Raw genomic sequence first — 26,263 nt, 5'->3', positions numbered from 1 at the left:
AGAATTGGGTAGTTGTAACAAAGACCGAATGGCCTATAAGTCAAAAATATTTCTGGCCTTTTACAGAGAAAGTTTTGCAACCCCTAGTCTTGGCTATTCTAAGTCCTTTGTATATCTATAAAAATCCTGCTGGGATTTTAATTGAGATTGCATTGACTCTTTAGGTCAATGGCATCTATCAATATTGAGTCTTCCAGTGCATGAATATGATGCCTCTCTCCAGTTCTTTATGTCTTCTTTAATTTCCCTCAGTAATGTTTTATGGTTTAGTGTAGCTCTTGTGCAACTTTTTAATAGATTTATTTCCTAAGTATCTGATTTTTTTTTACTATTACTAATAATATTTTAAAATGTTTTATTTTAAAATAATTTCAGACCTAAAAAATGTTGCAAAATTAGTACAAAGAATTCTAGGTATCCTTCTTCTATATTGCCTAACATATTGTTAACATTTTATTACATTTGCTTTATCATTGCCCCTCCTCTCTCACACCCACACACAGACACATACAGACACACACATTATTGGTAAGTGGTATTTTTAAAATCTTATTTTTCAATGTTGCTAATATAGAGAAATAAAGTTGATGTTTTATATTGACCTTGTCGCTAGTGACTTTGCGAAATTTACTTATTAATTCCAGTAATGGATTATTTGGCTCTTTTATGTTCGTCATCTGTGAAAAAATGACAGCTTTATGACTTCCTTTCCAATCTTCTTCTATTTCTTTTTCTTGACTTATTGCATTGGCTAGGACTCTGGTAAAGTGTCGAATATAAGTGGTGATCGTGGATATTTTTGTCCTCAAACTCATTAGAAAAGTGTTCAATATTTTACTACTAAATTAGATGTTAGCAGTATTTTGTTGGTATTATAATAAAGGGTATCAACAAAATACCTACAAAACCCAAATGCCCATCAAATCAATTTACATAGCAATGAAAAAGAATGAATTACTGATACATTCAACAATACAGGGACTCTCATAGATATAATAAGGAACTAAGAATGACAAAAACAAAAGAGTACTTGAAGTTCTGTATCAGTTCATTTACATAAAGTTCAGGAACAGGCAAAGCTAATCAGCATAGCGTTTTCTGAAGCAGGGAACTGACAAGAAAGGGGCATGGAGAAGCCATCTGGGGAGCCGGAAATGTTATATCTTGACCTGAGTGGTAGGCATATAGTCATATATATGTGAGAATTTACTAAGCAATATACGTACAACTCCTGCACTTTAATAAAAAAATTAAAATTCGACTTAAATAGGAAATTCAAGATTATATGCATTTAACAAAGAACTTTATAGTGTTTCCATCATCATCAGCTGTTATTAGCAGATACCTATCTATGAAGCTTTCATGAGAGGTTTTGTCAAATATCCTTTCTGTGATCTAGTCTTACTACATCTATGATAGTGCTTCTTAAACTTTTTTTTTTCTGTTTGTACAAGTCCTGTACAATGATGATTTATTCCCAGTTTTAAGCTATCTCTACCAGTCAAGGGGATTCAGTGGAAACTCCCTCAGGAAATTCTGATAGTTGCTAAGGGTGTCTGCCCACAGGGCCTGAGAATCACTGGTCCCCTGATGCAATAATTCTTTTGAAAAAGACAATCTTCCAATGACTTACTCTTGGTGAATTTGTGTGGTTTCTAGAGATCAAGACACTCATAGATCATTTATTTAATAATCAGTCTAGAATTTTTCCAAGGTTGGACATTAAGCTATCTGGTGGTGAAAATGCTATAATGATATCACAAACTGGTAAAAACCCAGGCCTTTTACTTTACTTTGGTACATTTCCTTTTTTGCTTGAGCCAAGTTAAGATTGGCTATCTGCTATTTGCAACTGAAAACAGTCTAACTGATGAAGAAAGGAAACGAGCCCTGAAAAATGATCCTGTGGCAAGCACTTAAGAGTCACTAAAATTTAAATCTTAAAACTGTCAAATGAAGTGGATGTTACTCTCCCAACTTAGAGATGAGGAAACTGAGGTTCCAAGAGAGCAAATGACCTGCCCTAGCAGCAGAGTCAGGATCTGAGTTCAGATCCCAGTCTTACCTCAGTGCTCGTGCTCTTCCCACACCTCATCACCTCCCTCTTACCCACCATGCCCAAGTGTGCTCTACACTTTCTGATTTGAAGACATTCTCTTCAATGGAGACTGACATGAAAACAGTTGTTGACTCTGGCCAGTGTGGATCGGTTGGTTGGGTGTTGTCATGTGCACCAAAAGGGCGCCTGTTCGATTCCCGGTCAGGGCACATGCCCGGGTTGTGGGCTTGATCCCCAGGAGGGGGTGTGCAGGAGGCACCTGAGATGACCTAAAAAAAATAAAATAAAAAACAAATGTTGAGCCCTAGCTGGCTTGGCTCAGTGGTTAGAGCCTCAGCCCATGGACTGAAGGGTCTTGGGTTTGATTCTGGTCAAGGGCATGTACCTCGGTTGCAGGCTCGATGCCCGGCCCTGGTTGGGGCATGTGCGGGAGGCAGCCAATCGATGTATCTCTCTCACTTCGATGTTTCTCTCTCTCTTTCTCTCTCTCTCTCTCTCTCTCTCTTTCTCTCCCTTTCACTCTCTGAAAAGCAATGGAAAAAATATCCTCAGGTGAGAATTGAAAATAACAAAAAACCCCCAGATGTTGAATAGCTCTGCTGTCTTCTAATCACACCTGCCCTATAGCGTAACATAGCATCTCTGGAGCTATTTTCCATGGAGCCCGAATGTTTCTCTAGGCGTCAACAGGTATGCCACTGGGAAATGCCTCTCCACCTTCGAGTCACAAGTGCATTAGCTCTTTCAAGACTCTGGTAAATTCTGCCATGTACAGAGTGGGGCAAAACTAGGTTTACAGTTGTGAGTATGTGAAACACAGAGTTTATTCTTGTATTATTATTTATTATTGTATTATTTTCCATATGAACAACTGTAAACCCACTTTGCCTGTTTAATTTCACTTAACCCAGCATCTCTCAAACTTATTGGTCACAAAAACCTGGGTTTTTTTGTTTTGTTTTGTTTTGTTTTGTTAATCCTTACCCGAGGATATTTTTTCCATTTAGTTTTAGAGAGAGTGGAAGGGAGGGAGTGGGGGAGAGAGAGAGATGGAAACATCGATGTGAGAAAGGCAGGTCGATTCGCTTCCTCCTGCATGTGCCCGACTGGAGCCGGGTGTCGAACCTGCAACCCAGGTATGTGCCCTTGAGCAGGAATTGGACCCAAGAACCTTTGGTGCATGTACTGATGTTCTAACCACTGGAACACACTGGCCAGGGCACAAAAAACGGTTTTGAAGGGACGTTTATTAAAACTTTGGTGGTGGGACATTAAGTGTTCATTGGAACAGAGTTTGGGAAATGCTGATGTCATGGACCAAACCCTTGGTATCAGAGACTCGGTTTTCTAGCCCTTATGAAGTTTATTTATGGAAACTTTGGTGTAGCCAAGTAAAATAGGCCAATAATCTCTTCCTGCCTCGCAGGGTACTATTAGAATTCAAATAAGATCTGAGCCATAATAGCTCACATCTGTTGTGTGTTTGTTCTGTGTCAGGCATTGCATAGACACCGTGTACGTGAACTCATTTCATTCTTACTACACCTATGTAGTGGATTCTGTCGTTGTACGTGGGGGAAATGATGCTCCTGAGCATCTCACAGTCTCTAAGTGGAAAAGGCAGGATTTGATCCCAGATAGCGTGGGCCTCGAGCCTTAACCACTGCCCTGCCCTGTCTCTCTATGCTCACACATTGACGGTGACTAGGAGGCCCTTTGACAGATGTTACATTAGTGTACTTTCCAAGCTTCTGCCCCTTCTGCACTTCAGCCTTCCTGCTTCTGCCTTGGCCACTTCCGCCCAGAAATAGTTTCGGACTCCTACCCTGGCGGGACTGCTGGAAACTCCGCCTTGGCAGAGCACACAGCGCTTCTACCCAGGGTGTGGGCACCACTGCAAGACCACACATCCCTACCACAACCTGTGGATGAAGCAATGGAGGAGGGATCCCGAGCCTGGGGAACAGACTGTGCTTGCTGTCTGTGGGCCGCACGGTGTGCCCAGTGGGAACCCAGAGGGGCCTGTGCCTGCTTCTTGCTCTGGGACAGCTCTGAACTCTGCACTGGCCTTTTAAGAACTAAGGCCCACCTACTAATACTCTCTTCCCCCTTCCCTCCCTCCCTCTCTTCCTTTCTTCCTTACGTTTTTTCTTAATTTTTAATTTATTAATAGATAAAATGTACACAGGGTAAAATAAATCAGACACTACCAAAGAGGCTAGAATAAAAATTAAGTCTTACTCCCAACCTTGATTCTCTCCCACACCCAATTCCCTTGCCCAGGGGCAGCCACGGTGCCAGTTTCCTGTATTTCTTTCTGACATAGTTAACTCATGGAAGCGTTAACTCTTTCATTGTTTTTTCTTCTCGTTTTTTAAAAAAATATGTTTTAATTGATTTCAGAGAGAGAGAGAAACATCAATGATGAGAGAGTCATTGATCGGCTGTCTCCTGCATGCCCCCGACTGGGGGTCGAGCCTGCACCCCGGGCATGCGCCCTGACCGTGACCGGGAGCCTCCTGGATCCTAGGTCGATGCTGAACCCCTGCTCAACTGCTGAACCACACCAGCCAGGCTCCCTCATCGTTTTTTTCACAAGCCATGACATTTTATAGCTTGTTTTTTACACTTAAAACTCTACCTTGGAGGTCATCGCATATTCGCGCATGAAGCCCTGTTTTGTTCTTTGTAACAGTTGCAGAGGACGTCATCCGTTTATTCAATGTCATCTGGTTGATGCGGCTCCTCTGGCCACAGCGTCCGGCTCATGTGGCCTTGGCCCTGATAGTGAGAGGGTGGTCCACATGGGCGTCTGCGTACACACCTACCTGATACCTACCCGAATGGGGGCAGCTTTAAACCTGGGCCTCACGGAGGAGCCCAGAGGACCTGCTAGCAACGACGCCCCCGAGTGCTGGAAGGAGGACCATATACATTCTCCTGGCTGGTCCTCACACCTGGGTGTGACCCAGTCTCCGTGGACAGCCCTCTTTTCTCAGCCTGGCAGCTGGGCTCAGCACTTGAACACGTCCCAGCACACGGATAAGAAACGGGGACTTTACAACACTTAGGTGGAGAGATGGGGAAGAGGCTTTCCATTATACGCTGCGTGGCCAAACCTCATAAGGTCCCCAAGTCCCCTTCCGGATGCTCGTCACCTCCCCTGCCTGCTGCCTAACCTCAGCGCCTCTTCCGCTGCATCTCCTCTCGGCACTGCCCTTCTCCCCTGTCGGGCCTGGGTAATTTGGCTCTCTTGCCTTCTGTCCCTTTGTGCCCTCTCCTGCCCCACATCGGGCCTGCAGGGCGACATTTCTCAAAGTGTGGTCGCTGGACCTTCTGCATCAGATTCCCCTGCAGGACTTGCTGGGAATGCCACCCGGACCTGAAAGAACTAGAAGCTGGGGGAGAAGGGCTCAGGAGTCGGCATCGCCAGCAAGCTCCCAGGTGATTTGTAGGTGTACTGAATAGAGCTTGAGGACCAGGTGCGCAAGGTGGCTTTTTTTTTTTTTTTTAAGGAAGGGAGAGGGAGAGAGAGAGAGAAACGTCAATGATGAGAGAGTCATTGATTGGCTGCCTCCTGCACGCCCCTGACTGGGGATTGAGCCTGCAACCCGGGCATGTGCCCTGACCTGGAATCGAACCTCGATCTCCTGGATCCTAGGTCAGTGCTCAACCACTGAGCCATGCCTGGCCGGGCTGCAAGGTTACTTTTGGCACCGTCAGTTGGATCTGGGTATTTGGAGCCAGGTTGATGCGATCAAGTGGCCTGTGGGTAGAAAAGCCACCACCTGGGAGTGCTCCAGTCAGAAAAGAGCCCTGGAGTGATACCAAGTCCAGCCTCTGGGGTGAAGGGGGAAATCCCCTCCACTGTGTGCATGGCAGACCCTGCTCGGAGGTAGCATTTTTTTTCGCTTTAAAAATTGAGGTAGAAGTTATTTGCTGAAATGCACAAAATCTAATTGGGCAACTTGATGAATTTTTGCGTGATTACCACACTTATGGACCCGCCACCCACATGAAGAGATAGAGCATGAGCTCCCTTGTGTCCTCCTCGCACCCCCCTGCCCAGAGGTAACTACTATTTTGACCTCCATCACTGTAGATTAATTTTGCCTGGTTTTGAACTTTGCCTAAATGGAACCACACAGGATGCAGTCTTCTGTGTTTGGCTTTTTTTGCTTCACATTTGTCTGTGAGATTCATCCATGTTTTGGCATTCAGTAGAGACTCAGTCTTTTTAAAATTTTTTTTTTAACTCTTACTCATTGATTCCAGAGAGAGAGAGGAGAAGGGAGAGCGAGAGAAACATCGATGTGAGGGAAAACCATCAATTGGTTGCCTCATGCACGTGCCCCGAACGGAGATCACACCTGCAACCTGGGCATGTGCCCTGACCAGGAATCAAACCCACGCCCCTTTGGTGCACAGGACAACGCTCTAACCACTGAGAAACACTGGCCAGGGTGAGATTCAGTCTTTTTCATGCTGTGTGCAGGGGATCAGCAAGCTGTTTCTGTGAAGGGCCAGGTATAAATATTTTTGACTATGCAAACTCCACCATTGCGGCTCATGTGCAGCCAGAGGCAACACATGCACACAGTGGGCTACAGGTTGGTTTGTGGAGTGTGTTGCTGACTGCTGCTGTATAAAATTTTGTTATATGGCCCAGCCAGGCGTGGCTCAGCAGTTGAGCATCGACCTAGGATCCAGGCGATCAGGGTTTGATTCCCGGTCCGGGCACATGCCCGGGTTGCGCGCTTGATCCCCAGTAGGGGGCGTGCAAGAGGCGGCCGATCAATGACTCTCTCATCATTGATGTTTCTATCTCTCTCCCTCTCCTTTCCTCTCTCTGAAATCAATAAAGATATTTTTTTTTTTAAAAAAGAGAGACAACATTCATTGTGCTTTAAAAAAAAAATTTGTTATATGGATGTATCACAGTGTATTTAGTTGTCCATCCTCCTGGTATGGGCATCTGGGTTATCCACTCTTGGATGCGATGACCTGTGCTGCACTGTGTGTTGTTGAACACAGGCACTCATTCTGTGGAGTCGAAGGGGTAGAATCATCAGGTCATAAGATAGGCATACATGTAGCTTTGGTAGATGCTGCCGAACAGTATTCCAGTGTGGTTGTCCCAATTCATACTCGCCAGCAAGGTTTCTCCACATCCTCAATAACACTTGATATTGCCTTTTGTTTTTTTAGTTATAGCCATGTGAGTAGGTGTGTTATGATATCGCCTTGTGGATTTTGACTTGCATCTCTCTGATGAGTAACGATGTGAGCACCTTTTCTAGTGCTTGTTGGCCACCTGAATATGCTTTTTTTTTTTTTTTAAGTAAAAACTGTTTAGTAGTTCTAAAAATTGAATTATTTGTCTTTTTCTTGTTGATTTATAGAAGTTTGTTATATATTTTGGATACAAATTCTTTGTTAGATATAAGTATGGCCAATATCTTCTTTCAGTCTAGGGCTTGACTTTTTACTTTCTTAATAGTATCTTTTGATGAAAAGAAGTTTTTAATTTTAAATATGTTTTTTTAACTTAATTTCAGAGAGAGAAAGGGAGAGGGAGAGAGAAATAGAAACATCAATGATGAGAGAGTTATTGATCGGCTGCCTTCTGCACTCCCCCTACTGGGGACTGGACCTGAAACCCCAGCATTTCCCCTGACTAGGAATTGAACTGTGACCTCCTGGTTCATAGGTCAATGCTCAACCACTGAGCCATGCTGGCCAGGCAGAAATTTTTAATTTTAATGAGGTCCAATATATCAACTTTTTCTCCTACAGCTAGTGTTTTTGGTGTTGTTTAAGAAATCTCTGTCCACCCCAAGGTCATGAAGATATTCTCCTATGTTTTCTTCTAGAAGTTTTATTGTTTTACCTTTCACATCTAGGTCTATAATTCATTATGAATTAATTTTTATGTTTGGTATGAGGTAGGGGGATGAAAGTTTCCATATGGAAACCCAATTGTTCCAGTACCGATTAGTGAAAAGGCCAACTTTCCACGGGGATGAGGACAGAACTTAAAGAATTCTAGTCTATAAAAGGGATCTGGGCACCTGTGCGTTTGGAGCTGAGGGCGGTCTCTAGACTGTGCCCCAGAGGAAGAGGTGAAGGGACGGGGTCTAGCTGCTCTGGGCTGGCACAGCGTGGAGTCATCAGCTCTCGGGTGGGCAAGGCGCAGGGAAAGGAGGCTGCTTTTTTCCATCAGTGGAAGTCTCTGTCTCCATCATGCTTAGAAGGATGTCTCACCAGGCCAAGATGTTTCAGCTGTTGCTGGAAAAACAAGATTTCCAAGAAACTACCCTCGGGAAAAAAAAAAGGACCCAGTTTTGCATTTTAAAATACTTTCATTATTCTTCGTATTGTCTCAGTCACATATTTGCTCCCCGCGGAGTACGGGCTTTAAACCATGAAAGACTAAGTAAGCCAGTACTGGCAGCAGCAGTAACCAGGGAAAGTCCTGGATATTTTGAGACTCAAAACTGTTTATTTCTATAACTGAAAGAGAAAATGTGTCCCAGGCTTAGGTTCTGCAGACATCAAGCTGTGGACTAATATTTTCCAGGCAGATGACTACTGTCTAGAGCGTTCCTGGACCACACCCCAGGGCCTCCTCTCTGGCTACGTGAGCCCCAGCAGCCACTCTGCCACGTGCAAGGGAGGGACAAGAAAGCTGCTTTTGTATACATCGCTCTGATACTCTGAGGATGGGGCAGAAGGGTGCTTGTTATTTCTCACCGTTTCTGGGGTTTTGACTTGGCTGGTGGGAGTGGAGCCAGGGAGCAGATATGGGGGTGAGGGCCTTGGTGCTTGAGTTAATGCCAGAAAAGTATTTCATTCTCGGACTCACGGTTTATTCCTGAGCACCTGGAGCCTGCACCTGGAGATAAGGCACCCCAGGGGGATGGGTGGGCTCCACCAACCAAGGATTGCAGTGAACAAATAATTCATTCTCTGCCATATTATGTCAGAGAATGTCAATCATTCACCTAACAAATATTGAGGCAGGCACTGTGCTAGGCATTGGGTATACATATATGAACCAAACAGACAAAAAATCCTGCTCTCGTGGGGCCTTCGTTCTAGTGGGGAAAACAGACAATAGACAAAAAAGTAAATTATATAGGATGTGAAGTTAAGTTCTGGGGGAGATGCATAGAGCAGGCTAAGGGGAATCAGGAGGGTCAGGGGAAGGCAAGGTTTTAATATGTTTTTTTAGTTGATTTCAGAGAGAGAGGAAGGGAGAGGGAGAGAGATAGAAACATCCATGATGAGAGAGAGTCATTGATCGGCTGCTTCCTGCACGCCCCCTGCTGGGAATTGAGCCCGCAACCTAAGCATGTGCCCTGACTGGGGAACTGAACCCCAATCTCCTGGACCCTTGGTGGATGCTCAACCACTGAACCATGCCAGCCAGGCAAGGTCTGTAGTTTTAAACAGGGATGGAAGGATTGGCCTCAGTGAGGAGGTAACACATGAACAAAGACTCCAAGGAGGAGAGAAAGTGAGTCATGAGGTTATCTGGAGGGAAAGTTGTTCACACAAGGGTTTGGCTCACCCCTAGATTAGGCAAATTCTAATTTCAAACCTCCCTTCCCCTTTTCCTTCCGTCCTTCCTTCTACCCTTTCACACACATTAATTAAATGTCCGCCGTATACCAGACACTTTCCCACCCCCTATGGTTCTCCTCTCACTGAGAAACAGTGGGCAGATGGGCTCAGTTGCTGAGAGCTCTCTAGGCCTCTTGAAACAGGACCTGGACATCTTCAGAAGTGCCCCCAATATGGCAGAACAGATGAGATTTTAGTGATGGATTGTCTCTCTAGTATTGGAGGCTCATAGATGCCCCCGGAATGATATTAAATTGTAATATGTTCACTCCAACTATTTTTATTTCATCCCAAATAACCTCCATCTTCTGAGGCCTTTGATGGGCATTTTAATTAAATCATGAAGAGCCCTTTGTCTCCCGAGAAGGAAGATTGAAACCTTCCCGTCCCTCACCATCCCTCTGCCTCCCCCCTACCCGACTGCTGAGGAATGTGCCTTGTTCCCAGCAGGGTGTGGTTTGGCAGGACCCAGTTCTACGGGTAGTCTCCACCCTCACCCCACTCCGAGGTTCAGAAAGGGTCTCCCCAGGAGAGAGCGGCAGCCACTCGAGGATGGAGCAGTTGCTGGATCCCGGGTTCTTGATAAACATTGTTGAAAACAACCTGTCCCCAATTCTTGTGTGTCCATGTGTGTCTCTGCTCTGGCCTGTTGTAAGTAGCTGGGAACCTTTTCAACATTACCCTTCAGCTTTATGGCTGTGCTCTGAGTGTCCTTGCCTGGATGTTGTCCATCCATCCATCCATTCGTGCATAAGTTATCATTCTTCAGTCATTCATTCATTTTCACTTTCATGTCGCATAGACTTTAGCACATCCAACTCCGACTTCCTAATCTAATCCCTCCCCTCAGTCAGCTCCCCCTCCTGCCTTCCCGGCTCAGTCAGTGGCGTCTCTGCCTCTCCGTCACAGCAACAAGAACCCTGGGAGTCATCTCCCTCATCTTCTGTGTCCATCCATCAGCAAGTCCTGTTGGTTCCATCGCCAAAAGTCCTACCTCTGCCGTCTACTACCTGTGTGACCTTGGATAAGCTGGTTAACCTCTCTGTACCTTTTCCCATGGAAATAATATCACTACATGGAAACATGGGAATAATAATATCACTACCTCAGAGGATTGTTTTGAGGTGATAGGATTTAATACACATAAAGAACAGTCTGGTCTGGTACATAGTGAGAACTAAATATATGTTAGCCAACAGAGATAATGGTCTTGGTCGTGCCCCCATTCTTTAGCCAGGTGTTCATAATATCATTATGCTTTTAATGTTACATGTTTTAAGTTGAATGCATAAAATATAATAAAGGAGAAAGGTTGATCTTAACCAAAAAATGACATCATAAAATAATAATGATATGGAAAAATATTTATTCACGTACATTATGGTTAAACAAAAACAAAAAGAATGTTACAAAACAGTATGTATGGCATGATCTCATTTTTGTAAAAATAAATGATGTGTGTGTGTGTACAAATAGAAGAACCAGTCCAAATGTTAATAGTGCAACTATCCTCTAGATAATAGGGTTACATAGGGTGGTTTGTTTTTTTTTTACATAGGGTTTTAATTGTCTTTTTGTTGCTTTGTGGTTTTCTACAATTAAATTATATTTAACTCTTATAATTAAAAATAGTTAATTGAAATAAAATACAATCAAGCAATCGCCATATCACTTGGTAGTTCCCTTATTTATATGATGTGGGTTCCACGCTCCTTGGCATAGCATCCAATAGCTCTCTGATGTGGTTCTTCTTGTGACCCAGTCACTCCCTGATCCTTGTCAGCAATACTGAACTGCTTAGAACCAGCCCAGCCTGCTTTTTCAGGCTTCCACGCCTTTGCATGTGCTATCCCCTTTACCTAGAACTCCCTTTCTCCCCCTGGAAAACCACTGTCAGCTCAGTGAATATGTTCTTCAAAACTGCCCAATGATCCATAAAAAAGCAAAACTGATAAGCATTACTTCATCAAAATTTAACACTTTTGTTTTGCAAGAATTGAAAGACTGGGAGAAAATATTTGCAAATCACATAGTAGACAAAGGATTTGTACTCAGAGCATAGAAAGAATTCTCAAAACTCAGTAAGAACCTTACCACCCTCCTTGCTGCAAGGCTCCGTGCCCCTCCAAGGACCTGGATAGGAGGCTTAGGGGTCTGGAAGACAAGAGTGGAGCTCGAGGGTACAAGTGGCGGGGAGGAAATCCCCTCGAGGTCTAAGAAAACCCTCCTGGATTTGTCTGCAATCCCACCTGCTCGCTAACCGGCCTCTGCCTCTGCTGCTCTTTCCTGCGACACACAAACCTCTTGACTGTCTTCCTCCCTTTCCACTGCCCCCTCTTCTCAAACTCTTTTCCACTAGTTAACTAGTGAAGTGACATTTACATACATATTAAATGGACCTCTGAATAAACAGACTGGAGAAAGGAAAACCCATTATGTGTTGCTCCTTGTGTGAGCAAGTGATGTCCATGCTCTCATTCTACAGTCATCCACAGGCTGGGGGTCATTTCCACTTCACAGGAGAGGGAACCAGGGCCCAGGGGGTTACAGAGCTAGCCCCATCAAGAAAGGAGCCCCTTCCAGAGCCTCATGGGGCTGGGGGAGTCCAGGCCACCTGCATGCTTGAGCCACCCGGGACTGAGGCAGATTAGGAGTCTGGAACCACAATCGGGGGCAGGCTGCAGGTTGCTGTGCCTCCACTCCGTGCAGGCCCCAGCTAAAATCCACTTCTGCAGGTCCATGCACACATCCATTGACTAGTTATTCATTCCTCAGAAGTCTATTGACCACTGCACACCCACTAGGAAGCTATACTTAAAAAAACAGGCAATCACGAGTATTGCAAAGGATGTGGAGAAGTCGAAACCCTCATACACTGCTGGAGGGAATGTAAAATGGAGCAATCATTTCGGAAAACAGTCTGACAGTTCCTCAAAAAGCTAAAGGTTAAAAAAAGTTCAGCATAAAGTTGTCCTATGACCAAGCAATTCTATTAAGTGTATACCCAGGAGAATTGAAAATATCTGTTCACACAGAAACCTGTATTCAAATGTTCATGGCAGCATTATTTATAACATCCAAACAGTGGAAGCAACCCAAACACCCATCAACTGAGTAGTGTATAAACAAAAGTGGTATGTCCATACGATGGAATATTACTTGGTCATAAAAAGGAGTGAAGTACTAGTACATGCTACAACGTGAATAAACCTTGAAAACATGCTAAGTAAAATAAGCCAGACACAAAAGGCCATATATTGCAAAAGTCCGTTTATATAAAATGTTGAGAATAAGTATATCCATAGAAACAAAAGGCAAGTTAGTGGTTGCCTAAGGCTGGGGGGGAGTGGAGGTGGGTGGGGAATAAAATGGGGAATGACTGCTGATGGGTATGGAGTTTCTTTGGGGGATGATGGAAGTGTTCTGGAATTAGGTTGTGGTGATGGTTGCACAACTTTGGAATACACTAAAAACCACTGAATTGTACACTTTAAAAAGTGAATTTTATGGTGTGTGAATTATATCTTAATTTTAAAATTTTTATTGAGTACCTACTATGTGCCCAGCATGGTGCTGGTGCTACAGAGATTTGCGAGCCATGACCTTGGCCTTGGGGAGCTTGTGTCTAGTAAAGGAGACAGATGAATGAGGCCACAATGAAATGTGGGATCCGTGTTGAGCTGGAAGGAAGCTCAGGGATGGAGGACAGGGGGAACCTTCTGGAATGATAATACCATGATGTGGTGCAGAATCTGAAAGTTAGAGTTAGCTAGGGGAAGGGTAGGAGTGGGGAGCTGTTGGGAAGGATATTCCAGGAAGAGAGAGTAAAGGTGTGGCTTGCTGGGGAGCCCCTGGAGAAGGGGGGAGTCCTGAGGGAGGTGGGCAGGAGGAGGCAGGAGAGGCCCAGGTGCGGGATGCCAAAGGCCGGGGTTACCTCCTACAGTGATGCAGGTGCCTCCCCCGTTAGCTCAGCAGCCAGGCAGGGGAAACAAAGCATTCCTTCCTTTCGGTGGCTGTCGGCTCCTCCAAGAGCACTCCTCCAGGTCCTGATTCAGACGCAGCAAACTGCCTGTTCCCCCTGCCTCACCCCCATTCCCCCATGGAAATCACAGAGAAGGGCAGAGAAGAAAATAACCATTGCCCATATTCCCACCACTGTTAATATTTTCGGTTTTTCTCATTTTTTCTACGCCTTTATTTTACATGGTGGAGATCATTTTGCACAGTAATCTGATGTTTTTCTATTGACAGCATAAACATTTTTTATCATAAAATATTCTTAATATGCTTCATTTCTTTGACTACATAATAGTCCCCCATAAAGGGGGATTCTAAAGCTGGACCAGTGTGACTTTCTCGAATGATTCTGACTCTTACACTCAGTGATGCCCTGGGCATTTTCACACACCAGTGGCCACAGCCTGGAGTCAGAGGATCCAATTACTCCTGAATTCTGCGTTTTGGTGGGCACTCTGCTCAGGAAGGGGACTGTCCCAAGAACACCAGAGACAAGACATGCATGGGGTGGGGAGGCTCAGAAAGCCCAGATATCAGAGCTGGAAAGGCCCCAGGGAACATTAATTGAGAAACCAGAGGTGCAGAAGGCTCATGTGGCCCAACCAAAGTTGCACAGCCAATTAAGGAAGGATCCAAAGGGTGTGCTTAGCTGGTGCGAAGGCCTTTAGAAGTTATTCTTGGATCGGTGGCTGGAGCTGGAAAGAACACTTCTTTTTCTCCTCTGTTTGACCTAACCTAACCCCCCTGCAGCCATGCAGCCTGCTTTCCATGCACAGCCCTCATTCCAGTGTACTGCGGGAATTCCAGCAGCCGACATCTACATCTCTGGTCCTGAGGGTTTTTCGAGAACCAAGGAAGGTAGCTCTACCCACAGCCGGCTTTGGAGAGTTCACCTGCCCTGGGGGCAACCTCAGCCAGCGATGCTCTGAAATTGCTGGGCAAACAGCCAGCAGCCCTGCCTCTCAGGTGGGGCTGCTCTGAGGCCTGGGTTCTACTCTATTTCCTAAGTGTCCCCTTGGGGTTGAACTCCTGTTACCCATTGTGGTAGCTGGTTTAAGAGAGCACTTTGATGACTGCCTGCCCTTCCCCATTCCCCTATCGATGTCCCCTGCACATCCCAAATGCACTACTTGCACCTAAAATCCTTGACCTTGAAGTACCACACCTCAAGACTTGCCTGGATGCCACGCTATGTATTAATCTTCAACCCAGGAAGCAGCACGGAAGGGCAGAGAAGGGAGGATGTTCTGGGGAGCATCGGCAAGAAAACTCCTGGCTGGATCACCCCTGAGAGCACGAGCTGGTCGGGTGCTTGCCCACTGTGCCAGCCCTGCCAGTGAAGTGCCAGGCTTGCGCCAGCCAGCATGAGTCATGCTCTAAGGACTCAGCCAGCAAAACCGTCCTTCTCTTGGTCCACCCTAGGTCTGTCCACCCCAGGTGACTACCTGGGCATTTCCAGCAAAAAATCCCTCTGCTTCTGTCATCTCTAAGTCATTCAAGTTAGTACATACCAGGGGAGACCTTGGCTACATAGCTGCTGGAATTTGTGTGACTCACGCCCTCCAGTGGTCAGTTAACAAATGATGTGGGGTTCAGGGGCTGGGGGCCTGTTTGAGACCTAATGCCTTATGGTATCAGAACTGGGAGGATTCTTAGGGAACTTCTTCCCAGGACCTTCCTTTGACAGGACATGTGACTTGCCATGGGACACACACACACACACGCACACACACACACAAGGCAACCTCACATGTTCCCTGGCGTACTTTCCTTGCTGTTATTTGTGTCCTACGTTTGTAATTTGTCACACCTGCAAACCACCTACACTATTATTTGCTTAAATCTTTTTCCTTAAATTGACTTTTTTAAAACTTAAATGTATTTCTAAAATAAATTTTTGCCCTAGCTGGTGTGGCTCAGTGGATTGAAAGTCACCCTTGCACCGAAGGGTTGCAGGCTTGATCCCCAGTTGTGTGGGGAGGGTGTGCATGCAGGACGCAGCTGGTCGATGTTTCTCTCTCATAGATGTTTCTTTCTCCCTTTCCCTTCCACTCCTCTAAAAAGCAATAAAAATATTTTTAAAATAAAATAAATTTTTATTGTTTTCCACAAGTGGAAAATCAGTAAATAGTCATAGACAGTAATCACATCAATAAATACTTCAACTATTACAAGGGAAAAATGGTTATTCCAGGTACCACCCCAAAGCCCCCCTGGATTGCCTTAGGTACAATGACCCCGAGGGCAGGTGGCGCGACCTCCCTGACCTCCCCAAGAGCCCTGTGGCTCACTGTGACAACCACACTCTTCTATGCCTTGCTACTTTTTTACTCCTATTGGGAAACCAGGTGCCAGGGCTGCTGAGCTGGAGCTTCCTGGACAAGAGTGGGAATTCCCAAGAGACATCTCCACCGTGGAGAAGGGACATTGATGCTCTCATTTAGAAGTGATGGAGGTTGAGGTTTTGCTTCTGGTCTGAGCCACTCTCCAGTCCCCTCACTGTTTAAATCCTCCTGTCTTTCAAGTGCCCCTTTTGCCTGAAGGATCTAAGCCTTCCGGAGCAACCCCCTCCCCCCAGCCCCTGAAAGCCTGGTTCCCTTGGTGTGTGAACAACATAGCTGAGTGCTTTGTAGAGTGTTAGAGTCAGTGCAGAGCCCCTTGGGGCACAGTTTCCTGTCTTTAGAGCTGGGAGGACTCAGGTCTGCATTTCTGGCTGTCCATTTTTGATCCATGGGTTCTTGAGCAAATGGGCAACCTCTCTGAGCCTCAGTGTCCCCCCTGTAAAATGGGAATGTTGTAGGCAGCGGGACCAGCACCAGGTGTTAGACCCATTGGATCAAACCAGACCTGGGTTCAGCAACCTCGGAACACTTGAGTTCTGGCTAGGAAAGAATTCAGAGTCAAGACTCAAATTTAAGAGAGCATTTATTTGGAAAATCACAGAGGTAGAAGTAATTCCTAGAAGAAATGGGCTTAGGAAGCAAGTTATAGGAGGTAAAGGAAGGGCCCTTGGAGCTTAGAGTAAAGAAGGTAAAAAGTGACACACCTGGGGGGGGGGGAAGGAGAGGGAGGGGGAGAGAAGGGAAAGAGAAAGGCTCAGGCATGCTCCTGGGAGGGAGAGAGCACTGAGTTCTTCTTCCTAAGGGTTTAAAGGGTAGAGATTTTAGGGGAGGTCCCAGGGGAAGATCTCAATAGAATATTCAGCAGCTTTCCAGGTGTGTCCTTCAGGGTCTAGGTCTCCACTGGTTGATTGGACCCCACCAGGGCAGGGGTCCTTAGTCAATGCAGCTGGTCCTGAGGTCAGCCTGGGCGCTGCTTGTCTGGTTTTGCTGCTTTTCCGGGCCTGGAGCTGAAATGTTATCTCTAGGGAGGAAAGGTCACCCTGGGGACCAGGTCCTACCCTACAATTGTCCTTTCCTAGGCACCCAGGGCCTTCTGCCTGGTGACCATCTGTATCTGGCCCATCGTCCTTGCTCTGATCACGTCTGTCTAACTGTGTATCACAGGAACACCGATGCTTTCATTGCAAGGTTGTCACGGGTTGGGTAAAGTGTTGTGCACGTAGTAAGTGCACAATCCTCTATGCAATCAATGATTGAATTCCTACTTACTGTGAACCACGGGGATACAGCAGTAAATGTGATAGGCACTCCATAAACACATGACATAGAAAGAACTGCTTTTAGAGTCTGACAGTTCTGGGTTCAAATCCCAGCTCTGCTCCTTACTCTCTGGGTGACTCAGGCAAGTCACTTTCCCTCTCTGAACAGCAGATTCCTTCTCTGTAATTAGAGATGATAGTAGCTCCCTCAAAGAGCTGGTGAGAGGATCCCATGGGGGCTTCTGTGAAGCTGTGGCATGCAACAGGGTCTCCTCTCATCCTTCCTGCACCCCTTCTCTCCTCCTTATATTGCTGGCACCAGATGCTGGTACCTGGGGGAGAACCTTCAACTCCAGGTCATACTCAGCTCTTACCTTGGCCTCAGTTTCCCACCGCCATCCTGCCACTCCTTCACGTTGCCCCTGGGGTGTGCTCACATGCAGAAAAGGGCATGTACACAGGGGCACACGAGGTGGGCCCAACCCAACGAGGACCTTGATCTCAGACCTGGGCAAGCCTCAGCTCTCTCCCTTATGAGTTGTGTGACATTGGGCTGGTTGCTCAACCTTTTGTGCCTCAGTTTCCTTACCTGTGAAATTGGTATAATAACTGTACCTTTGCAGGGGGCTGCTGGAGGAGTGACTGAGATGATAAAAGCTCAGGACCTGCCTATAGTTATTGAGCAAGTGCTCAATCCGTAGTAGTTGTAATTGTTCTCATCTCCAATTATTATTATAGGAGGGTGGGGGAAGAAAAGACTCCAAGAAAGGCAGTGCGTGTGGTGTGGGAGCCTTGTCTCTGGGCTGTGTCCTGATTCTGCCCTTTGCAGCGGGTGGCGGGTGGGAGGGGGAAGGGAAGGAGACTCCAGGGTTTTAGCCTTGCCACTGCCTGGCTGTGTGATCTTGGACAAGCCATTTAACTTTGCTGAGCATCAATTTCCCCATCTATAAACTGGGACTAGTAATAACCCTCACCTCACAGGCTGTTGTGTGAATTAAACGGTTGATACATATAAGTGCCTTGCTTGGTATGTGTTCTCTCTGATCACTGTTTTGGTAGCAAGAGCTTCAAAGTTGCAAACTCCCAAGGGCCAACTGGAGCCAAACCATCTCCACAACCTGGTGTAGGGACAGATCAACTTTATTTGATGGAAAAATCAGTCCCAGAATGGAGAGGCTGAGAAATTCCAGCGCTGGCTGTTGTTGGTGTGGCGCCCACGATGTGCTGGTAATGAAGAGAGGAGAGCATTTCTCCACAGCGGCTCGGAACCTGCCTCTCCACCCTCCCAGTGGCCCGCCTGTTCCTGCTCTGCCCTGCAAGGTGCCCTTCGGGGTGCTCGGCGGCATTCATCTGCTGCATCCGTCATCAGAAGCAGCCCAGGAATGCAACCTGTTGGGTGAGCTGGGCCAAGGGCGAGGCAGCCCAGAGCCACAGGATATGCAGAGAGGGAAATCCGTGCCAACCTCCAGGAGGGGGCCAGCCCTGGACCCGCAGTCTGAACTGGGCATCAGGACTCACTATCCTGGCGCTGAGACTGCCTGCTGTGTGTCCATGGTGAATCTCTTAACATCTCTGTGTGTCACAGTCCTTACTATAATTTTTACTCCCCTCCTAGCTGTTCATCAATTCAGAGACTATTGGGATAGTGGTGATAGTTACACACAATATTGTGAGCATATTAAAAACACTATGGCCCAGCTGGCGTGGCTCAATGGTTGAGCATTGACCTCTAAACTAGGAGGTCATGGTTTGATTCCTGGTCAGGACACATTCCCGGGTTGTGAGCTTGATCCTCCGTGGGGGGCGTGCAGGAGGCAGCCGATCAATGACTCTCATCATTGATGTTTCCATCTCTCTCTCTCCCTCTCCCTTCCTCTCTCTGAAATGAATAAAAACATTTTTTTTTTTAAAAAAAACCACTGAAGTATACACTTTAAAATAGTTAAACTGATGAATTTTATGTTACATGAGTTTTATCTCAATTAAAAAGAAATAAATGAATGTGATGTTACAAAAAGAGAAAAAGAATTGGGAATTTAAAAGCAAATGGGGTGGCAGAGCCCTGACCCCTCTGCAGAAGGGTAGTTTGGAAGGCAGCTCATGTTACGTGCTTACTCTTTGTCAAAAGGTAAATTATTATTCTCTGCCCACAGCAGGGACCAAAAAGTCTTGCTTGGATGCCTGTTTGCTCCATAGCTCAAAGCATTTTCTAATATCTCATTACTCATTTTATCTTGGCCACCATTTGTCATGTAGAAAGTTGGGCCCAGAAATGAGAGGCAGCTTCTCTGAGGTCTCAGCAACTCAGTAGCCTGTCACGAGAACCTAGGATCTTTCAAACTAATTCCAGCCATGTACTCAAAGACTGGTGCTTGGGCTGGACAGTAACTGCTGACTTAAACCCTGCCATGGGCCAAGAACTTCACGGCAGGCAGATGATGGGTTAGAGTAGGGCCTGAGGTGATGTAGTGGCCTTGAAACTCAGGCTGATAACTTTCCTAGAATGCAAAGGAACAGAGACAGGAAACAATTACTGAGCTCTTACCCTGCACCAGGTGTGGCAGGCAGTTAGACAGGAGCAGAGCAGGGGCGACTGGCCAGGTACAGAAGGTCACCAGGGTGGAAAGCCCCCAGCTCCTAGCAACAGGAAAAACTGAGAAAATAAGGCCCTCGCCCCCGGGGTAATCTTTCCTCCCCTAGCATGTCGCTGGTCATGTGGTTTGGACCCCCAGAACTTTCATACCTCTGGTACTGTGGTTTAGACATCCTGACCTTTTGTTCATAGGGATAACATCTAGGTCTGAGTTGTGTTTCAGCTCCAAGTCTAGAAAAGCAGTAAAACCAGATAAGTGACGCCATGGCTGACCTCAAGACCAGGTGCACTGACTAAGGACCCCTGCCCTGGTGCCAACCAATGAGTAGAGACCATGACCCTGAAAGGACACACTTGGAAAGCTGATGAATATTCTATTGAGATCCTCCCCCAGGACCTTCCCTAAAATCTCCATCCTTAAGAGCCCTTAGGACAGAGGACCCGGTGCAGTCTCCCTCCTAAAGCAGGGGTGCACCTTTCTCCTCTCGCTTCCCCTCTTCTCCCCCCGGCCCCCAGGCACATTACCCTCCTCTCTCCTGAGCTCCAAAGACCCTTCTTGTGCCTCCGTAACTTGTTTCCTGAGCTCATTTCTTCTACCACTCACCTCTTCTACCTCTGTGACTTTCTAAATACATGTTCTCTTACAGTTTGAGCCTTGGCTCTGAATTCTTTCCTAGCCAGAACTCAAGTACCGAGCTGCTGAATCCAGGTCTGGTCTGACCCCACACGTCTAACATCTGGGGCTGTTCTCGCCCCCGCCGCCAACATCATGTTGCTGTGATTCGGATATTGTTTCGCTACTGGTAAGTCGGTTGTCCACGCCACCTTGGCCTGAACGACCTGACTGTGTTTGCCTCCTCCTTGCACCTTTCCATCTGGCCATGGGGTTCTCTCTCTCTCTGGGGAAGGCTGCACTGTGCGGGTGTGGGACAGGCACTTGAGAGCCATTAGGGCACTTGCCTCTTGAAGACTCCTATACAGGATAAGTCAGTTATGGACGAGGGATGTTTGCACCAGGCACCCTGCCGACTGCAAAACTTTGCCCATGCACCCAGGGATACTGTAAAAATCACACAAGGCCCTTCCCTGTAGCTCTCCCCTGGCAGGTTACTCGTTCCAAAGGAAAGAGAGAGGTTCTTGCCTTTTGGCTAGAAAAACATTCTTTTCTTCCTTCCTTTATGTCTGGAGTTGAATTCAGGTTGACTTTCTTTGAGCTGGTTTGTTGTTGTTGTTTTTAGATCCTCGAGGTGCAGCTAAAGGTTAAGGGTTGAAAGAACCTAGGCCATAGATAAGGGTCGAGATAACTAAGGAGGGAAAAATGAATGGCTGGTTTTCAACTTTGGCTTTTCAATTGAAGTTGCTTTCTGAGGGTCTGAACAAAACCTTTTACCACATAAATGAGAGCCTGAACTCATTTGGCTCCGAAGATAAGGGATATTTCCTTTTGGCAGCTCTAATCTCTGGTATTTTTAGGTGACTAAGAATCTCTGTGGAGGTGTCAGAAGGTGTATCTCATGATGTGCAGGAGCCCCACAGGGAACTCCAACTCAACTGTAATTAAATGATTGATTCGTCTGGGGATGCACACATAAAGGCTGGTTACCTAGTGCTCTGAGTCCTCATGGCTGTATTGGACAGCTGGGGAGAGAAACTGAGGCATGTAAGAGTGTTTAAAATGACTTCGGAGGTGACAGCCCCTTGGAGCTCAACCCACAAGCAGCACCCTTCAACCCACTACATAATATCCCTAGAAATTTGTTTAGACTCTCCAGATCCCAAAATAAAACTAAAATCAACATGGGAAATCCTGCCTCCAAGGCTGGGAACTCCCAGACCCAATTAACACTTCTGCAGATATATACTTAATAGGAAACCTTTACTTGCAAGTACTTACAGAAATGGGAAAATTTCACTAGAAGCGACATCCACTTAAGATGGCCAACATGTAACTCTTTTGATGCTTACATCAATTTTTGCACGCAAATTTAAAAAGAAAGAAAAAAGCCGGCTCTAAAATTAAACAGAATGAGTGGGAAGCTTATCTTGATTGGAAATTAGAGGCTTCTAGGAAGAGTGCAGGTAAATTGCACTCGGAGTAGAAAACCAGAAAGGCTGGTCTCGGGCTGAGGGGAACCACTTTGGATCCATTTCTTAGATTAGAACTAAATTAAGGAATCTACCTGACTTTCTCCAAAACTGGTTTCTGGGAGCAAAACAACAGAATTAGTCATTAGGATCTGCTAAGAAACTCCTGTAGAGGAGTCTGCTTTTATTTAGAAAGCCAGGTCACCTTAAGAAGGGTGGTAGAAGACTGAAATGGGATTTAGAAAGAGAAAAGAAACAGGGTAGCACCAAGGGTGTTTCCCTTTCTCCTCACTTACAGTTTAGGAGCAATTGAGATTTTATGATAGTTGAGATTACCATAAAAGAGGAAGCTACTAAGGCTTTGGGGAACATGAAAGACACGGCAACAAGCCACTAGCCCAGCTACTAAAGACCAGAGTTGAAGGATGAATTCCACCCAAGGCGATGGAGATATTGGGCACTCCTCCTATGGACAGGCACGACAGGGGTGACCTCTAGTAAGGCCAGCTAAGCTGGGAGGCCAACAAGCAGGGGGACCTCGCTTGGATGGGCTTCGTATGGAGCGGAGTCCACCTGTCCGAGCAGAATAAGCCCATCTTCCCCGTGACTGGCCATCACGCGGATCATTGGTGTGCCTGCCCTCAGGGCCTGGGGTATGCACCCCACACCCCAGGTAGTTCCCAGGTGATAGGGAACCTGCCCTACTGTGGTTTTCAGACACGGGACAGCCCAGAGACCATCAGGGACGCCTCCAACTCTGTCTCTCCATAGATGGGGCAACAGTCCACAGTGCCTTGAGATACCCTTTTGGAGTGCATACTCGCCAGCTGGGGGAAATGTGACCCCGGGTCCCTCAACATGGCTTGACCCTAATCTAAAGTGGACAGTGGAGAGGTTTGGCCAATCAAGGGCACCATTCATTTCAATACTGTCTTGCAGCTAGACCCGTGTTGCCATTCCCGAGGGGAGTGGATAGGGGATGAGGCCCCCTGAGATCAGTGTGTCTTTTCCATATATCCAAGCCTCTGTGGCGCTCAGGCATGACCCTCAGCTATGTATTACCTGGAAACTCGATCTCTCCGTAATTGCTACAGATGGAAAAAAAAATTCCAAAAATGGGTGAATGAATTTGTCAGTCCTTTGCCAACAATTCTGTGGCAAACCAATTCTTGAAGTATTACAAATAAAATCTGTACAGAGATGTGGCTCCACAAACAGTTCAAAGCCCACCAAATTTTATCTCAGTCATCTTTTAAAATGCAAGTTTCTGGGAGGTAATCCTTATTGAAAGAAGAAACCAACCTTAGCCATCTAAGGAGATTAAGTTAACTTATTTCAGCTGTTAAACACTGATTGCTAGAGAAGTGTTAAGTTCACCTACTTTTGGCTTTTTATTACAGGGAAGCTAAAAAATAGATTTGAAGCTTTTAATGAACATCTTATACTATATTCGAAATCTCTTTTTAAAAAAAAAAAAAAAGCCTTTATTGATTTCAGAGAGAGGTAGGGAGAGGGAGAGAGAGATAGAAACATCAATGATGAGAGAGTCATTGCTCGGCTGCCTCCTGCACGGCCCTACTGGGGATCGAGCCCGCAACTTGGGCATGTGCCCTGGCTGGGAATCGAACCTCGATCCCCTGGATCATAAGTCAGTGTTCAACCGCTGAGCCACGCCAGCCAGGCTAGAAGTATGTCTCTTAAAAGTGTGGGTGCCAATGAAGGAACCTATGTTTCTAGAAATTACGAAATGTATTTGCCAACCTAAAGGATGCTAATTGCTTATTTTTTAGTTATCGCTAAAAACATTAAAGTTTCCAAGACTTAAACTTCTAATTAATTAGAAGTAAATGATTGGTAATAGAAAATATAAGGTATGGAGATACTTTTTGAAGGAAAAAGAAGGGAGTTGTTAAAGCTGGTTATTTCTGAAGGAGTAGGAAGAGCTAAATTAAAAGGGACTAGAAAAATTGACAAAGGTTTGTGAAATCTTGAAAGAAAATTATATAGATAAGCTGAATAATGAACTTAATTAAGTAAATGAATTTAAATATCAAAAGTAAGCTAACACAGAGTTGGAGTTTGGTTCTTTTCCAGGCTGTTAAAAGGACGAAGGTTTTCCTCTTGTTTTCCAGGTATAAGGAATTTGGTAAATTATATATTTTTCTTCCTACCCGATCCCTCCAGAATTTCAAAACTCTTAGAGAGTGAGTGTTATTGCCCTGCCCGGTGTGGCTCAGTGGTTAGATCATTGGCCCATGAGCCAAAGGGCCCCGGGTCCGATTCCTGGTCAAGGATATGTACCTGGGTTCGGGGTTCAATCCTTGGCTGATTCAGGGAGCATTTAGGAGGCAACCAATCATGTCTCTCTCACATCAATGTTTCTCCCTCTGTCTCTCTCCCTCTCTCCTTCCCTGCCTCCCTTCCATTCTCTCTAGAAAAAATAATGGAAAATATATCCTCTGGTGAAGATTAACAACAATAACAAAAAGACTAATATTATTTTCATGGCAATATGTTTGTTCACATAAATGCAATAAGAATCTGATTTCTTTATAATAAGACACATGAAACCAGTTTCCAATTGTGATTTTATTAACAAAGATTTTGACTGGAACATCATGTCTGAAAGAGACATGCCTAGACTCTGGATGTCACCAGAAAGCCTCAAGGAAGGCAGGCTGATTTTGAAGCTGGTAAGAGCCCCTTGGAGAAACAATCTGGTACCTTATTTATTCATATGGTTCATAGCAGTCTTTCCAGACAAGGAACAAAGGTTGCTTTCCTGGGAGATGGCAAGGAATGAACCTCAAGATATTTTTGGGACCTAAAAGACATGAGGAATTTACCCAAACATATAGGTATTGCAGGCAAAGCCTGATGGTAACTATGTGGCTCAGCTTCTTCACCCTGAGGAGGTAAAAATGAAAGCTCATTCTGGAGATTCCTTATGAAATTCCAGCAAAGTAAATTTAAGAGAACTTAGATGACCGATGGCTATTCTTGTTGTGTTCATGCAAATAATCAGGCCAAACTGAAACTGGATTTAATATAATAAATGGGTTGGTCTTGATTTGGCTCTTTAACAAAAACAAGGGTGATTTTAGGAGGTGGGGATTGTGTTTCAATAGATTCTATAATACACAGTTGTGAATATTAGACTCTAATTCAGTTAATTATTTTCGAAGTTTTATTTATCACCTATAAACTGAACTGGACCCTGAATTTTTCTAGTTTTCTTAAATATTTGGCTACAACTCTCCAAACTGATGTTTCATTTTTCTCCCATCCTTTGACTATTAGTGGCCAGTCATTATAATTCCTTTGATCCTGGCTTTTGCCCCAGTATTACTGAGATTTGTAACACAGTCTGTGTCCACCAGGTTACAAGCCCTACTTGCACTTAAGGAGTACTGCCTCTAAACACCAAGGCCACCTCCTTCCATCCCCACGCCTCACGGTCCCTCACACAGGGGTCAAGAATCTCTTGGCTCTGAAGGAAAACATCGCTCCTCTTCAGCAGGAAGCAGGTACAGAAGAGACCCTGCGCCCCTTTTCTCTGAAAGAATTCAGGGCCAAGATCCTTGCGTGGGGAATGCGGCAGGCAGTTAGACAGGAGCAGAGCAGGGGCGACGGGCCAGGTACAGAAGGTCACCAGGGTGGAAAGCCCCCAGCGCCTAGCGACAGGCAAATCTGAGAAAATAAGGCCCTCGGCCCCGGGGTAACCTTTCCTCCCCTAGCATGTCGCTGGTCATGTGGTTTGGACCCCCAGACCTTTCATACCTCTGGTACTGTGGTTTAGACATCCTGACCTTTCCTCCATAGGGATAACATCTAGGTCTGAGTTGTGTTTCAGCTCCAAGTCTAGAAAAGCAGTAAAACCAGATAAGTGATGCCATGGCTGACCTCAAGACCAGCTGCATTGACTAAGGACCCCTGCCCTGGTGCCAGCCAATGAGTAGAGACCATGACCCTGAAAGGACACACTTGGAAAGCTGATGAATATTCTATTGAGATCCTCCCCCAGGACCTTCCCTAAAATCTCCATCCTTAAGAGCCCTTAGGACAGAGGACCTGGTGCAGTCTCCCTCCTAAAGCAGGGGTGCACCTTTCTCCTCTCACTTCCCCTCTTCTCCCCCCAGCCCCCAGGCACATTACCGTTACCCTTCTCTCTCCTGAGCTCCAAAGACCCTTCTTGTGCCTCTGTAACTTGTTTCCTGAGCTCATTTCTTCTACCACTCATCTCTTCTACCTCTGTGACTTTCTAAATACATGTTCTCTTACA

General features: G+C 45.8%; 1 protein-coding gene across 1 annotated transcript in view; it reads left to right on the top strand.

The window, feature by feature from the left end:
- NOS2 (nitric oxide synthase 2) overlaps window positions 1-26,263 on the top strand; it is an 89,424-nt gene that overhangs the window by 24,342 nt on the left and 38,819 nt on the right. The window contains exons 2-3 of the mRNA XM_081162464.1: window positions 20,544-20,699; window positions 25,362-25,508. The gene's annotated coding sequence lies outside the window, so the exon portion shown is untranslated. The remainder of the gene's footprint in view (window positions 1-20,543; window positions 20,700-25,361; window positions 25,509-26,263) is intronic.

This window comes from Miniopterus schreibersii (assembly GCF_964146895.1).
Source record: "Miniopterus schreibersii genome assembly, chromosome: 16".
Classification (NCBI taxonomy): Eukaryota; Metazoa; Chordata; class Mammalia; order Chiroptera; family Miniopteridae; genus Miniopterus; species Miniopterus schreibersii.
The sequence above is the reverse complement of the archived record's forward strand: the minus strand, read 5'-3'. Positions and strand labels throughout refer to the sequence as shown.